This window comes from Ambystoma mexicanum, chromosome 7q, assembly GCF_040938575.1.
Source record: "Ambystoma mexicanum isolate Mex_15411 chromosome 7q, UKY_AmexF1_1, whole genome shotgun sequence".
Lineage (NCBI taxonomy): Eukaryota > Metazoa > Chordata > Amphibia > Caudata > Ambystomatidae > Ambystoma > Ambystoma mexicanum.
Genome location: NC_090941.1, coordinates 975,526,193 through 975,541,857, shown reverse-complemented (window position 1 = coordinate 975,541,857; position 15,665 = coordinate 975,526,193).

The following is a 15,665-nucleotide window of genomic DNA, read 5'->3' as shown; positions in this document are numbered from 1 at the left end:
GCCGCAGAGAATATCCACCGCAGGCACTGGCATACCATCAACGTGCTGGTAGTATGGGATGCACAGGGGATCATCACCTCTGTCAATGCTAACCATCCATGGTCCACCCATGACAGTTTCAAATACAGAATGTCCGCCCTGAGCCGGGACCTGGAAGCTGTGAAGCATGGCGACACATGGCTTATTGGTGAGTACAAATGCTTGTGCACATGCATGCAAGTCCCACACAGACAAATACACAAACCAAACTAATGACTGCCATTATCACCTCCCCAAGGGACAGTGCCTACCACCTGAGCACCCACATGATGACGCCAATAAAGGAACCCCACCACCCCACCCCAGGTAAGATACAACGCAGCCCATATTGCAACCTGGGCCATAGTGGAGCGCACACTTGGAGTGCTCAAGTCATACTTCTGCTCCCTTGAGCGCTCTGGCGGGCAGCTACTCTATGCACCCCCAGTACTGTGCAGGATCATTGTGGCAGCATGTGTCCTGCACAATGTTGCAACACGGTAGGCCGTACTGGTGGACATGGTGGTGCCCCCGAATCCCCAACCACACGCACAGGTACGCTGCGCATGGGAGGGGAAAGGGCACATGGAGGCTGCCCAACTGAGGCCCCACTCCACTTTTGTGGCCTCCCAACCCTGGCACAGATGTACTAGTACCAATGTGAGGTGCACACAACAATTGTCCTGGGCAACATGGGTGAGGGTGGCAAGGTATGTGATGCAAACAGCACCCCTGTGCTCCTGGAAGGCTGCCCGTAGCCCCTCAGGAAAAATGACAGGTCACGCAAGGCTCAGGCATCCCAAAAAAGCATGAAAAAACGATACGCGACCCCTATAGGCCATGTGCATGTAAAAAAACACACGCAGTACGCTGTGGCAGCCAGGAACACAAAAAATGCTTATGTGATCAACACCCGGGCTAGTATGAACGAAAAAAAAGGGGTACGTGACAAACAGGGACACCCGCAGTGGGAAAAATAGCGTGCACCACTCACCGTCTGCCTTGCGTGTAGAGGAAGAACGCATAGGCAACACCCCCACCAAAAGAAGAAGTCCGCACTGTAGCCACTGTGAAGTAACCGCATGTGTACCCCAACGTCTGGAAAACACACGCACTGCTCTCCACGAAGAGCACGTACAGAGCGATGGAAACCCACATGGGACCTTTAACTCGTGCCGAAAGAAATGCCTGTGCACACGTTACGTCACCTACATGTTTACGCGCTAAGGGCCTTTCCTCGGAATTCATGCAAACATGCTGTTTTTCACGTGCAAAATCACTCCATATCGAGCTGGCCACGCAACAACGCACGGAAGACCACGCTCCTGCCCAGAAGGCTGAATTACTGCCCCCCAGATCCCCAAGCAGCCTCCTACGAGCCATCTGCTGCTGCCTGCCTGCCTGTTGCCACCGTGCCCTGCCATTTGGTGCCTGCACATCTGCCATCTGCAGGGGTCGAGTTGCTGTGACCACCCTGCTGGAACAGAGGACTCCCGACTGGTGTTCCATCACTCCACAGCCCAGCCCCAGGACCCAGTTGCCCACCCACACCTGCCTCGGGGTTTCCATGTTCGACGCAACACCATCCGGCACCAGTGGTAACCCCTCAGCAGAGAGGCAGAGGGCTACCAGCTTCAGTGAAAAGGAAGTTGGTATCCTGGTGGAGCAAGATCTGGGGAATTGTGATGCCCTGTTCACACCATCGCGCACCAACAAGGAAGGATGGAAGAGGATATGGAAGGACATAATGGGTGCCATCAACGCAGAGGGGGTGGCACCCCGCAAAATCAAACACGTCCAGAAGCGCTGGGAGGACTACAAGTCCAGGACCCTCAAGAAGGCCCTGCGCATCTTGGACACAGCGGATGCAGTGGGGCGCCGGGTCCAGCTTACCACCCAGCAGATGAGGGTCCTGGAGCGCATTCGCCGAGTGCTTCACCACCAGATCCTCAGGATGCAGGCCCGGCTGGAGTCAAGCGGTAAGTGCCCATGCATTCACGTTTAAAACAGTGCATGTTGCAGTGTGGTGGTAGTTAGCTACTCGGCTGGATGTGTGACATGGGTCATGTATGGATATGTGTGTGCAGGGACATGATGGTGCTGCATGTGAGTCCAGTCAGGGGTGACCCACATGGATGGTGTATGTGTTACAATGCATGCATCATGCAGAGCAGCATGCGGAATGCACATCTGTATGCATGCCTGTGTCAGTACTTTGACATGTTTTGGGTGTGATAGATGTGTGCTGCCGTCACGGACATTCAGGGTGTATATGTCTGTGTGTCTGAGTAGTGTGTGCGCCATGGATGCATGACACATGTCCGTGACGATGTGTTGAATCACTGATACAGTCTAGTCATCCTTGTATCCACTGTGTCTGGGGGTATACAGGGCCAGATACATGACCCTCTGGTGATGTGTGTGCATGTGATCATCATGTCCCATGATGCATGTGAGTTTAAGCCCACCATTGGATGTTTCTATGGTGCCTTGGACATGGATGCAAATGTTTGTTGCATGTGCCATGCCTGTTTATGCATGTGTGTTGCCTGCACTGACCCATGTGTTGTGGAGGGACATGATGGAAGTGACGTTTGACAGTGCCACTCATCTGCTATTGCTTCCTGTCAAGGGGACTATTGTACAGTACGCTGATGCTTGTGTTAAATGTCTCCCTTTACACAGCGGCGAGTGAAGAAGAGGGCGGAGGCGGCGCTGTGGACGAAAGCGGCACAGATGCCTCCAATGGCCGGCGAAACATCGTCTGGGGTGAACAGGGCAAAGTAGGAGAAATGAGGAGGAGAGATGGTCTCAGACGGGTCAGGTGTGGTAGAGGAGGAGGAGGTAGAGGAAGAGACGGTGGACAGGATGCCCTGAGTTTTAGTAGTGAAATGAGAGGCCAAGGCTGTGCAGAGGGCCTGTGAGAGCACAGGTGAGGTAGTGACTGCAGCAGAATTGGCCAGCTCCTTGCTGATTTTGAAATTTCAGCCGAGTTGTTAGATGCCACAGAGATGCGGGCTTGCATGTAAGCTCTCTTCTTAGAGAGAACAGGGAGTCTGTACTGCCTTTGGAGCAGGCGGCAGGCCTGTTTGTCAGGTGGTGCGTGCCTGAGGTCTCCACTTCCTCTCTGCTGCCCTCCAATTGCGTTTAAGGGTGGCAAGGTCAGAATCATACCAAGAGTTGCACTTGGATTTGGGCTTCAAGCAGATCCTCATTACCGTGTCAAGGACATCCAGAGTGTTAGAAATAGAGAGATGAAGGTTAGAGAGGACTGTGTCAGGGTGTAAATCGGCCAAAGTTGCAGGAGGAGGAGAGAAAGTAGCAGCAAAAGCCTCAACTGACCCACGCTTCATATGTTGGATGACTGAGAAGGTATGTGGCAGTGCTGGAGTTGGCTTGACCAGTGGGGAAGAGAAAGAGAAGTGGGAAGAAAGGAGAAAGTGATCACTCCGAGAGACAGGAGTGGTGAGAGGGTTAGAGAAGGGGAGGTCTGAGGAGATCAGAACATCAAGGGTGTGCCTTGCAGAGTGAGTCGGACCTGAAGGAAGAATAGAAAGAGAGAATCGCAGAGGTTGCGAAAGAGTCCTGAAGGAGTGCTGGTAGCATCCAGGTGGATGTTCAAGTCTCTGAGGAGGAGAAGTTGGGAGGTAGAGGCAAGGAGTGAGGAGGGGAGGTAGCCCACTCGGAGAGGAAGAGGGCGTCCTGACCAGGTGGCCTGTAGATTGTGCCCACAGTGAGAGAGAGGCCAGGGGAGATGGAGAGCCTGCAGACCAGGCATTCAAAGCAGGAGTAGTGCTGCATTGGAATGATAGAAGCCGATCCACTCTGGGAAAATCTGGGAAAATCAAGGCTACACCCCCACCATATGTAATGAAAGATGAATTGCATTGTGAATGAACTGTTGATTTATGTAATGTTTGATACATTTTACGTAATGCTTGTTTTGTTAATTTATTAAATAAAAACATGTTTTAAAAAGAAAAGTACTCAACTCAAATTGATGTCAATGGGCAAAAAGAAAGTGTACCTACTTTCTGTTCTTCTGTGTCCCTGATTGCTGACATGTACAGTTTAACCACCTAAGCCATGGGGGTTACAAGAAAATCGACAAGAAAGTAACAAGCAAATTGTAGACTAACTGCTACCCAAGATAGCTGCTTAATAATGAAGTAGTCCTGTTGGTTAGAATTAAAAGCTGCCACCTGCAGTAGCCCACTGAAGGCAGTACCCAATCTATCGAGTGGCTCCTCTAGAGATGTTTATTCTATGTGCCTTTCCTTTCTGTACCTTTGATTAACAGACAGGTGTGCCTTCTTATCCCAAACTTTTAGAGGTGAAAAGTACACATCTCACAGCCTTCTCGCAGGAAAGGCTCTGGCAGGATCAGAGCACACTTCTCTGGCACATAGTAAAGCACAGATAGCAGCACGCCTTAGAACACTGAAGAGGTAAAGGACAGCCGGCAGCATTGCAATGTTGGTCACAGTCCATACAGAAGGGATGCCCAGTACTCTGCCAGAGATGTGGTTACATCTGTGTAATGTGGTCATGCTGTGTTATTGAGTATGCACATACATTAAGCAGGGGGCAAACATTCAAGTTTTCTTGCAGGCAGTCTTACCATCTCATTTCACACAAACACAGCACACCATTTCCTGATAGCTGGCACTACCCATGAACTTGTAAAACAAGAGTGATTTTACTTGGAAAAGCAGGAGGAAGTCTTGAATACATTTGAATTAACAGAGGTGGAGAGTTCAAGAGAAAACACTTCCCGCCTGGAGAATTTTTGAACGTGTTGGCACAAAAAGTAGATACCGCAGTCAGTACAGAAAATGTGCACTCACCACTGTCCACTGACTGGCGATAATGGACTTGTAGCGACTACAAAATGATGCGCTTTGTGTATGTTCAAGTGACTATATGGCTGGCTGGTACCTTGACACCTGAAATGCTTACTCCCCTGACATACACACACGAGAGCATGGGAAAGATAGTGGAAATTAAATCTAGACATATGGAATGTTGGATCAAAACCATAAATTGAGGGTTGTACCAAACAACGACTTGAAGGAAAGCCTTTCAACAGACAACAGTGAAGCGTCCTTAGCTCCCCTGGGAGGATAGCTCAGGGGCAAAGTTCTCGCCGTGGAAGCAAGAGGACAGGAGCTTCACAGGTTTGATCCCCGGGTCGCGCTTAAAAACCTTTGGGTATTAGTTGCATTATGAAATAACTTATCACAGTTGTGATGTGTGAGTGTGAACAAAACGAAGTGCCAAAGGCCAAACGACCAGCCGCATCCTAAAGCTTTGCCAATCAAGACGCACCACTCTTACATCACATATTTCAAACCTATTGCTGTATGTTCCCCCTAATTTACATTATGAGACTGAAATAAAGATTTTATAAACTGGAGCACCTGGGTACAGGACACACATCGAGCAGGGAACACAGTGAGTATCTCACATGATTGGTTGTTTATAACTGTTGTAGGTCAGGCTGTTAATGTCGCGTGGCACAGCGCGGCAACAGGAGAAACAAAGTGAGGCAATATAAAGCAGGCCAATAAATCAGGAGCTGAGACGGGAACGTCTTGACAGGTCTTTAATTTAACTCGAACTGGCGAACTGGCGGTAATCCCGCCTTCCCAATCACGTGGGTCGCAGCCCACTCATAACTGCAATAAACAGAGGACTGTTCCTCTCAAACACAATAACAACAATGGAAGTAGGACATTACATCTCCCCCCTCCTTAACAAACAATTTACTAGTGTTCAGTTGAATTACTCAATCCATCTCATGGGTCTGCGAATGACCCGTTTGGATGGGCTGCGCAGAGGTGGGGCCTGGTTCACTGGGGTGCCGTCACTATCACTGCCGCTATCGTCAGCATCTCTGTCCTCTTCATGATACTCAGAGTCTATCTCTGAAGAGTCATTTGGCAGTGTCGTTGAAGTGCTGATGGGGTTGTCCGTGTTATTAAATGTCCTGAAGAAAGATGAGTTCCTGGTGACCGTGCCCTGTGAGTTGGCTGCCGTTATCATCGAGCCCTGGATGTGGGTTACTATCATGGGGTCCGGCTTGAAGGCAGGCATATCCTTTGTGACTTGTTCTTGTCTTACTAAAACCTGATCCCCAACTCCGATTTGGCTCGGTTTGGCCTGTCTCCTTGTATCTGCATATTTCTTCATTTTGTCTTTGCTCTCTCGGTCTTTGCTTCTGGCGTTCTTTGCATGCAAGTCTTCGGCCTTGGCTCGTGTGTAGTGAGGGAGCCTTGTTTTGATGACACGTCTGAACATTAGCATTGATGGGCATTCCCCTGTAGAGCTGTGAGGCGTATTCCGGTATTCCCGCAGCAATGTGCAGATGGCTTGCATGAACAATCCATTTGTGATGGAACAAATCTGGAGCGTGCGTTTGAGATTTCCCATAAAACGTTCCACCATTCCATTTGCGTGTGGCCAAAGTGGTGTGACTTTGTGGTGCTGAAATCCTAGGTGTTCTGCAAACATTGCAAAGTCATTTCCAGTGAAAGGAGGTCCATTATCTGATTTGACTCTGGAGGGAATGCCGTAGTCCGCAAAGGTTTTGTCCAGTGCTGGTATGACGGCTTGTGCACTAGTCGAGTGGATCAGGTGAACCTCTGAGAATCGCAACATTTCATCTATGATCACTAGCACATATTTGCCGTTTCCCAGAGGCCCAAACATGTCCACTGCTACTTCGTCCCACACCTGCAGAGGCATCACAGATGCTTGAACTGGTTCCCGAAATGTGCGAGGTGCCACCGCATGGTAGACATTTCTTTAGTAGTTGTTCCACCCGCTCGTCTATGGATGGGAACCACACTTTTGTTCTTAATTGTCTTTTGGTTGATACTATCCCCCTGTGTCCAGCGTGTGCAATGTCCAATATCTGGTTCTGCAGGGCTGCAGGAATGACTATTCTGTTTTCCTTTAGTAGTAGGCCTTCCGGTGATGTGGACAGGGTGTCACGGACGAGTTTGAATGTGCGAAAGTGTTGTTCCTCCTCCGTGGACAAGAGTGATGCCCCTCTCTGCCTGTTCTGCCACTGGTTGGATTTTAGACATAACTGTGCCGTCTGGAGCAGATGGTCTTTCTGTGTCGCCTCCAGCAGTTGTGCTGTGGTGATGGACTTGGGTAGTGCACTGTTAATCAGATAGCGTAGATATTGGTTTGCTTTGTGTGATTGCCGCTCATCTTGACCCGGAAGTGGATATCGCGACAGAAAGTCTGCGGGATTGTTGTCCTTGCCCGGGTGGTGTATTATTTTGAATGAGTACTCTTGTAGTCTCAGACCCCATCTGGCGATGCGTGGTGGCATTTTGGCTGTTGGTCTGCCATAGATGGTGGTGAGGGCCTGGTGATCCGTGATTATGGTAAACGGTCGTCCATATAGGAACAGGTGGTAATGTTCGCACGCCCATACTACTGGCAGGCTTTCTTTTTCAGGTTGGGAGTACGCACATTCTGTGGTGGAGAGGCTTCGGCTTGCATAGGCTACTATTCTCCTCGGGGAGTCAGGTGATGCTCCGCGTTTGGATTGCACTAAGATGGCTCCTAACCCAACCGGGCTGGCGTCTACTGTGAGTTCCGTGTCCAGATCGGGGTCGTAGTAAGCCATGCATGAGGCTGTTGCAATCCGTTTTTTAATTTCTTGAAATGCTTCTTCGCAGGTGTCAGACCATTGGAATTCTTGATTCCTCCCAGTGAGGAGTCGTAGAGGCGTGCTCATGGAAGCAAAGTCCTGGATATATCGAGTACAGTAGCTCGCCATTCCCAGGAATGAGCGTACTGCTGATATTGACGTGGGTGTAGGGGTCTCTACCAGTGCTTGGACCTTTTCCGGATCTGGTTTTAGACCATCTTTTGAGAAGATATGTCCGAAGAATTTGAGAGTGGATTTGCTAATCTCACATTTGTCTGGATTGAGTGTGAGATGGGCGTTCTCTAGCGCCATGCAGACTCTCCTTAGTGTGTCATCGTGGCTGTCTTGCGTGGCGCCAAAAATTAATATGTTGTCAGAATAGTTTAGACAATTGGGAATGTGCTTTATCACCTGTTGTATTTCGTTCTGAAAGATTTCTGCAGCTGAAGATACCCCAAAGCTGAGTCCTTTATATCTGAACAAACCCAGGTGGGTTGAGAAAGTGGTGATATATCTTGAGTCAGGGTGTAACTCCAGCTGATGGTATCCCTTATTTAAATCTAACTTAGAAAATACTTTGGAGCCATGCAGTAGGTGCATCATATCAGTCATTCTTGGGGCAAGGTGTCGTTCTCGCTCTATGGCCACGTTTGGGGCCCTCATGTCGACGCATATGCGAATGCTGTCCTTGTTGTCCTTCTTCGGCACAGGCATAATGGGGGACACCCACGGAGTTGGTGCTAGTTCTATGATATCCTCCTGTAAGAGTGACTGAATTTCATCCTCTACATGTCTTTGTATGTTGAGGGGTATACCCCTGTAATGTTGTGCTATAGGAGGGACCTGCGGATTGATATGCAACTTGACTTGTTTGTCCTTCAATTTTCCTAGGCCTGTGAACAGGGACAGGAACATTTTTGTCATCATGTCCTTTGGGCTAGTCGTGTATGCTGACATTATTTGATACATTATTTGAATGAGACCCATTTGAATTGCCGATTTGAAGCTTAGGATGCTGCCGCCTGGTACATCCCCTTTTATGACATAAATTTTGATCTTTTGACTCTTGTCTTTGTATTGACAGTGGGCAGTAAACATCCCTTGGCAATTGAGTGGCTTGTTAGAGCCGTACGGGTAAATCAATGTGTCTGCTTCTTTCAGTGCCTTCTTGTGGGTGAGTAATTTGTATGTTTCATCATTTATGACATTGACTGTCGCTCCCGTGTCAATCAGAAATTCTCTGTTTTGTCCACTTACTTGTAGTAGCAGAGTGGGGCTGTATTCCACAGCTATGCTGTTCCCAATAGCGTGTACATATCCCCTTTTCCTGTCTCCGCTGGATGAGGACGACTGAGACTCCCGTCTTCTGTGAGGCAAATTTTCTAGATATCTGATCTTTTGTCTGGAGTGTCGTCGTCGTGAATCATGTCTGGTATTGGTGTGTCTTGAATATTCTCTTCTTTCTTCCCGCCTTCTCTCCTCTCGCGGGGTGTCGCGTGATGAATATTGAGATTTATGTCTGGAGGCTGTGGGTGAATGTCTCTTGCGGGATCTTGAGCTTTCTCTTGCCGAGTTTTGATCTTGCTGCATCTGTGTGTCCCTGTTTGTGTCCCCTGGCTGGAAGAAGTTGATGTTTCTACACACTGATTGGAAGTGATTTTCACCTCCGCACTTGTCGCAGTTGTGTCCGATGGCAGGACATGGACCGACATGTGGAAATTTAAAACCGCACATGTAGCACTTTTTTTGTTCTGCGGGGTGAGGGTCCCTTGATTTCCTGATGGGGCATACTGAAGCAGTGGAGGCAGATTGTGTAATTTTGATGTTACCTAGAGATTCCGTCTGCTGCATGAGAGCGGAGTCAGCTCGTGCGAGTTGTAGTATTTCTTCAAGTGTTCTGCTTTTCTGAAGTAGCTTTTTCCTGAATTCATGTGATGCGCAGCCGGCAATGGTTTGAGATTTTAGTGCTTCATCCGTTGAATATTTGTCAAAGTCGCAATATTTTGCTCTTTTCCTTAGACGCATTGCGAAATTGTCCATGGTTTCGCCACTTTCCTGTGTTGACGTGTGAAAAATGTGTCGTTCATAGTCGACATTTCGCAGTGTTGCAAAGTAGGCATTCAGTGCGTCAATGATACCTTGGAATGTGTCCGTGTTGGATTCAGGCATTTCAAAACGATGTCACGTACCACTGGGCCTAATGAATGGAGTAGGATGCCTCTCAGACGGTGCTCCTCCCTTTCCCCCGATGCATCTATGTAATTGAGCAGTTCTTAGAGCCATCTGGCCCATCTGGGGGCGAGACTACTAGTGTCCGCCATGTCAAATGGTGGCAGAGCTTGTAATTGTAATGATTCTGAACCACTATCTTCTTTGTGAGTGGCTTGGCGAGGTGTGGAGCTGGAGGAAGGGCTCAGGATTCCACTGTCTGGATTGTCCTCCGACATGATTGATTTCTACCAGATAACGGTAAGGCCTTGTTTGTTTGTGGGTCTCACTTGGTGAAGTGCAGACTCATGGGAGCAAACCGTGCTTTTATTAGAAGCGCATGCACGTGGCTGGGCCGTGTGAAATAATGCAATGTCTGTTTTATTGCCAAACGTGTTGCAACTGGATTTGCTTGGAAATGTCCCTGCACCGCGTTATGGGCGCACGCGTATTGATACGCCGGCTCCCGCGTGCATTACGCGGTGAGTGTAGCACGTTTGCCGGCTGTCTCGACCCGCTCGCGCGAGTGCCATTAAGCGGGCGATGTACCTTACTTGGATGAGATTCTTGCGCTGCGTGGGTTGCAAAACAGCTCCGGAGACTGAATCAAGCGTGATGAGACAGTTTCAGCGTCGGAGTGGCTAGTGGACTCTCCGGGCTCCGGTGCCGTTCTGCAGAAAACTCGTCGCCATTGTTGTAGTCCAGGCTGTTAATGTCGCGGGGCACAGCGCGGCAACAGGAGAAACAAAGTGAGGCAATATAAAGCAGGCCAATAAATCAGGAGCTGAGACGGGAACGTCTTGACAGTTCTTTAATTTAACTCGAACTGCCGAACTGGCGGTAATTCCGCCTTCCCAATCACGTGGGTCGCAGCCCACTCATAACTGCAATAAACAGAGGACTGTTCCTCTCAAACACAATAACAACAATGGAAGTAGGACATTACAATAACGCACTTAATAATACCCAGAGGTTCCTAAGCGCGACCGGGGAATGAACCCATGGGGCTCTGTGTCGTCTTGCTTCCAAGGCGAACACGTTGTCCTGGAGCTATCCTTCCGAGATATATGCAAAGCCTGAAGAAAACGCAGTGTCTACTTTCCAAGCAAATGCCGACTTTGTCCCAAACATGACCTATCATGCTGTAAATGTCAAAATGAGGTTTACGAATACACCTTTATGCAAATGACCGAACAGACACAACCCAATCGTGTTGCTGTTCTTTTTTAAACGATCCTACTCCTAAATTATTAATTTTCAAATGCAAGCGACTAGGTAGATGTCCCTCTTTTTCAAAAGCTTCCGCGTGGGTACAGGCAAGAGTGCGCCCGGCAAAGGGAGCAACTTCCCCCTTATTTCTTTAGCAACTGGAGCTGGAACCTCACTTTGCCCGCGTAGGGAAGTTTACAGTTTTCCAATTAAATTCCAAATGAATGTGCGCACCGTGTCAATGAGCTGGAGAGGAAAGGCTGCTGGCTTTCAAGTCACGTGCACGAATGGCACCATTAGTACGGCAGCCATTTTGAGAAATACAAGGGATCCACATTTGATGTTGAATATTCTGAAAGTTGAGTGACAAGTACTAATGTAGAAAGATGAAAAGTTACTGCTGAGATGTTAAATGTTTTAAAATGCCTCTAAATCAAATGGCTTTTTTCCAATTCCTTCAGAAATATGGCATATAAAATGTGCATTGGGGATTGCTTACTCCTATTTATGTCTCGGTCCGTGCTAGGTATTCCCCGTAGTGAAAATCAAACGTTGGCACCTGGGTTTTACCAAAATGGGCTTGTATGGATAGGAGAGACAGAGGTTCCCTCACAGACACAGTACTGTTAGAGCATGTGCCACAGCGGTATGCCCTCCATGGGCGTAATTTTAGGGGGGAGGACGGGGGTGTTTGTCCCCCCAACTTTCATTACACACTATTTTGTCCCCATTAATTTGAATGGAGCACCTTTTCTTCAGAGGTCATGTCCCCCCCAACATTTTCGGCAAAGTTTCTCCACTGCTGCCTCACAAAAATACCGGGTTCTTCTCACACAGAAAAGGCGCACAACAGGCCGCAACAGCGGAAACAGATTAAGAAAAAAAACAACCTGTTGTGGCTAGTTCGCCTCTCCCCGTGGAGTCCCAATCTTCTAGGCCTCGTGCACTGTGCAAATAATACGTGGAGACAAGGGAATCTGCAACCTCTCTTTATTCAGTCTACAGCTTGTCTGCACGGGCTCTGCTAGCCCCTCCTCTTCCTCCCTTCCGCCCCCTTTGTCCTTTGGTTCCTTCCTCTCTTCTTTAAGGTGGGCTGGCAATGTTTTATGTCACAACACGACCAAACCCGGAATGGATTTTACTGAAGTGGAGGCGTTCTTGTAGGTATATTAATAGAGCTAATAAATTCAACAGCGGACATTGTAATAGCTAAACTAACCCCAGTGAAGCGGAAACTGTGGAGGCAGGATTGGATTTACACTCAGGAGGAAGAAAATAATTGTAAATTATTTGATCACCTTCCTCAGGAAACTCGGGCGTATAATCAGTTGTTATCTTATTTATGCAAATTGTTTTGTAACAAATTTAGGTTTTAGGTTTTGTTTGAATTTATATCAATCACACAAAGGAAGTTTTGGCGTTTCGGAAGGAACTGTCCAGAGATTATGTAAAATGCAGATTCTGTGAAGAGAAGGGGACGATAGAAAATGTGAAGCATTTATTGTTATTTTGCACAGCGTTGGCAGCTAAAAGCACATTGTATTTGGCAATATTTATTGTAAATTTCAAGACGATTACGGCAGATGATTGGTGGACAATAATTAATGGAAAAAATGTTTCTATGGTTAGTTATGGTTAAGTTGCTAAACCCATAGGAAGAGCACTTTTTGGGCAGTTTATAACTTCGCTCCCGGTGGACGAATCCTAACCAAACATTGCCCGCTCTGAATTCTTTTGCAAATTTTGGTGAGATTTCATCAAGAGGGGGCAAAGTTATAGGGGGGTCCCACATTTTTTTTTTTTCAATAGACATAATGGGAAAAAACTTTGCTCACGTCTACAGCTCAAACCGCTGGACGGATTCTCGCTAAATTTGTGGCAGGAGCGGCGGTTTGGTCCCGAAAGCGTGCTTTTGCTAATTTGGTGTAAATCCGTCCAGTAGTTCTTTTTTTAAAATGACCAAAATGTAAGTCAAAGAAATTAGTGATATCTATGTCCGTTGCGGACATACTTCCCGCGGACAGGCGACGTGCTCGCTGATTGGTTGGAGTGAAGCGTGAGGTGCGTCACATTTTCTCGATGCGCCCGCCATCTTGGATTCGCAGACAGCGGCCGCTGTTCACGGACATCGCTGTAAAAACATATAAAAAACACAACTTTGCACATGTCAAATTTATCAAATAATCTCTGGGGAGTTGAGGGGTGATGAGGATGGGATGGGACATGGCTGCTAGAAGCAAAAAAATTGGTGTTTGTGCCGCAAAAGTCAGCAAACAGTACAGATGTTCAAGAATTGTCCTGTGAAGTTTGCGGACACCTCTGCATTACAGGGTTGATGAAAAGAAGTTCTTCGGCGGCTTATAACTTTGATGCCACTTAGTGAACCTGAATGAAATGTTGCAATCATAATCCTGACATGGTTCCGAAAGAGTTCACAAAGTTTGGTGGGATTCTGTCAAGAGGGGGCAAAATTAGATGGGGGTCTAAAAATAATGTAAAGGCTTATAAATGAGGTGCCATTTGACGAATCTACATTTACAAGGTCATTCATGGAATTAATGTGCGCTGAAAAGGGGAGCGCAAGCGTGAAAATCGCAGCGCACACGTGCTAAAGCCACGCACGCAGTCATTTGTTGATTCATGGAATGCGCTGCGCGTGTTTTCCCTGGGATGTGCGCCAAATCCGTGGGTGGCGCACACGGGCGCACACGTCACTGCAAAGTCCCAAACGCTGTGTGCGATGTGCACAGCGAAAGCGCACAACGTTAGCGCACCCACCAAAAAGGGGGCGGAACACAGGGCAGAACATGCGGAATGTGGAACAATGTGTGAAAATAAGGGCGTAACTGGCAGTGCTGCTGGGAAGTACACGGAATGCCCACACGCACGCAAACTACATCTATTTATGGAATCGAACAGGGGAAACCCGTGCACGGCAAAAGACACGTACAGGCCTAAACACGTCCGCCACACGAAGGCAGGCGGTAGAGTCCCTGTGCAGTTTTAAAGTGCACGCAAACAACAAACACATATATACAGCTACGATGAATGTCCCATTTCTCGCAGCACTGATCATGGGACACCGCAGGAGGAGGAGAATAGCCAGGCCCTGCATTTTTTTTGCCCAGGACCAGCCTTTTTGGGATGCCTGATGACCAGGTCTATAGCAGGTATAGGTTACCACCTCATATCATCCTATACCTATCCAGGAGTGGGAGGATGACCTCACATCACCCATCTTGTGCTCCCAAGCACTGAGGTCCTTGGAAAGGGTGCTCAATGTACTGTATTTCTTGGCCACTGGGTCATTTCAGCGGACCACTGCCATAGTGGGGGGAGGTCTCACAGCCCACGCAGTCACGCTGCCTACGCCAGGTGTTGGCAGTGATGACTGCACAACCCTCAGTCAGCAGGCGCATATACATGCCCAGAACACCTGCAGAAAGGCAGGCCATGGTCCTGGACTTTTACAGGGTGCCACACTTCCCCAAAGTGCCCGGGTACCCTAGATTGCACCCATGTGGCCCTACGTCTGCCTAGGGCCACAGAGAATATCCACCGCAAGCACTGGCATACCATCAACGTGCAGGTAGTATGGGATGCACAGGGGATCATCACCTCTGTCAATGCTAACCATCCATGGTCCACCCATGACAGTTTCATATACAGAATGTCCGTCCTGAGCCGGGACCTGGAAGCTGTGAAGCATGGCGACACATGGCTTATTGGTGAGTACAAATGCCTCTGCACATGCATGCATGTCCCACACAGACAAATACACAAACCAAACTAATGACTGCCATTATCACCTCCCCAAGGGACAGTGCCTACCACCTGAGCACCCACATGATGACGCCAATAAAGTAATCCCACCACCCCACCCCAGGTAAGATACAACGCAGCCCATATTGCAACCTGGGCCATAGTGGAGCGCACATTTGGAGTGCTCAAGTCATACTTCTGCTCCCTTGAGCGCTCTGGCGGGCAGCTACTCTATGCACCCCCAGTACTGTGCAGGATCATTGTCGCAGCATGTGTCCTGCACAATGTTGCAACACGGTAGGCCGTACCGGTGGACATTGTGGTGCCCCCACATCCCCAACCACACGCACAGGTACGCTGCGCATGGGAGGGGAAAGGGCACATGGAGGCTGCCCAACTGAGGCCCCACTCCACTTTTGTGGCCTCCCAACCCTGGCACAGATGTACTAATACCAATGTGAGGTGCACACAACAATTGTCCTGGGCAACGTGGGTGAGGGTGGCAAGGTATGTGATGCAAACAGCACCCCTGTGCTCCTGGAAGGCTGCCTGTAGCCCCTTAGGAAAAATGACAGGTCACGCAAGGCTCAGGCATCCCAAAAAAGCATGAAAAAGCGATACGCGACCCCCATAGGCCACGTGCATGTAAATAAACACACGCAGTACGCTGTGGCAGCCAGGAACACAAAAAATGCTTATGTGATCAACACGCGGGCTAGTATGACCGAAAAAAAAGGGGTACGTGACAAACAGGGACACCCGCAGTGGGAAAAATAGCGTGCACCACTCACTGTCTGAC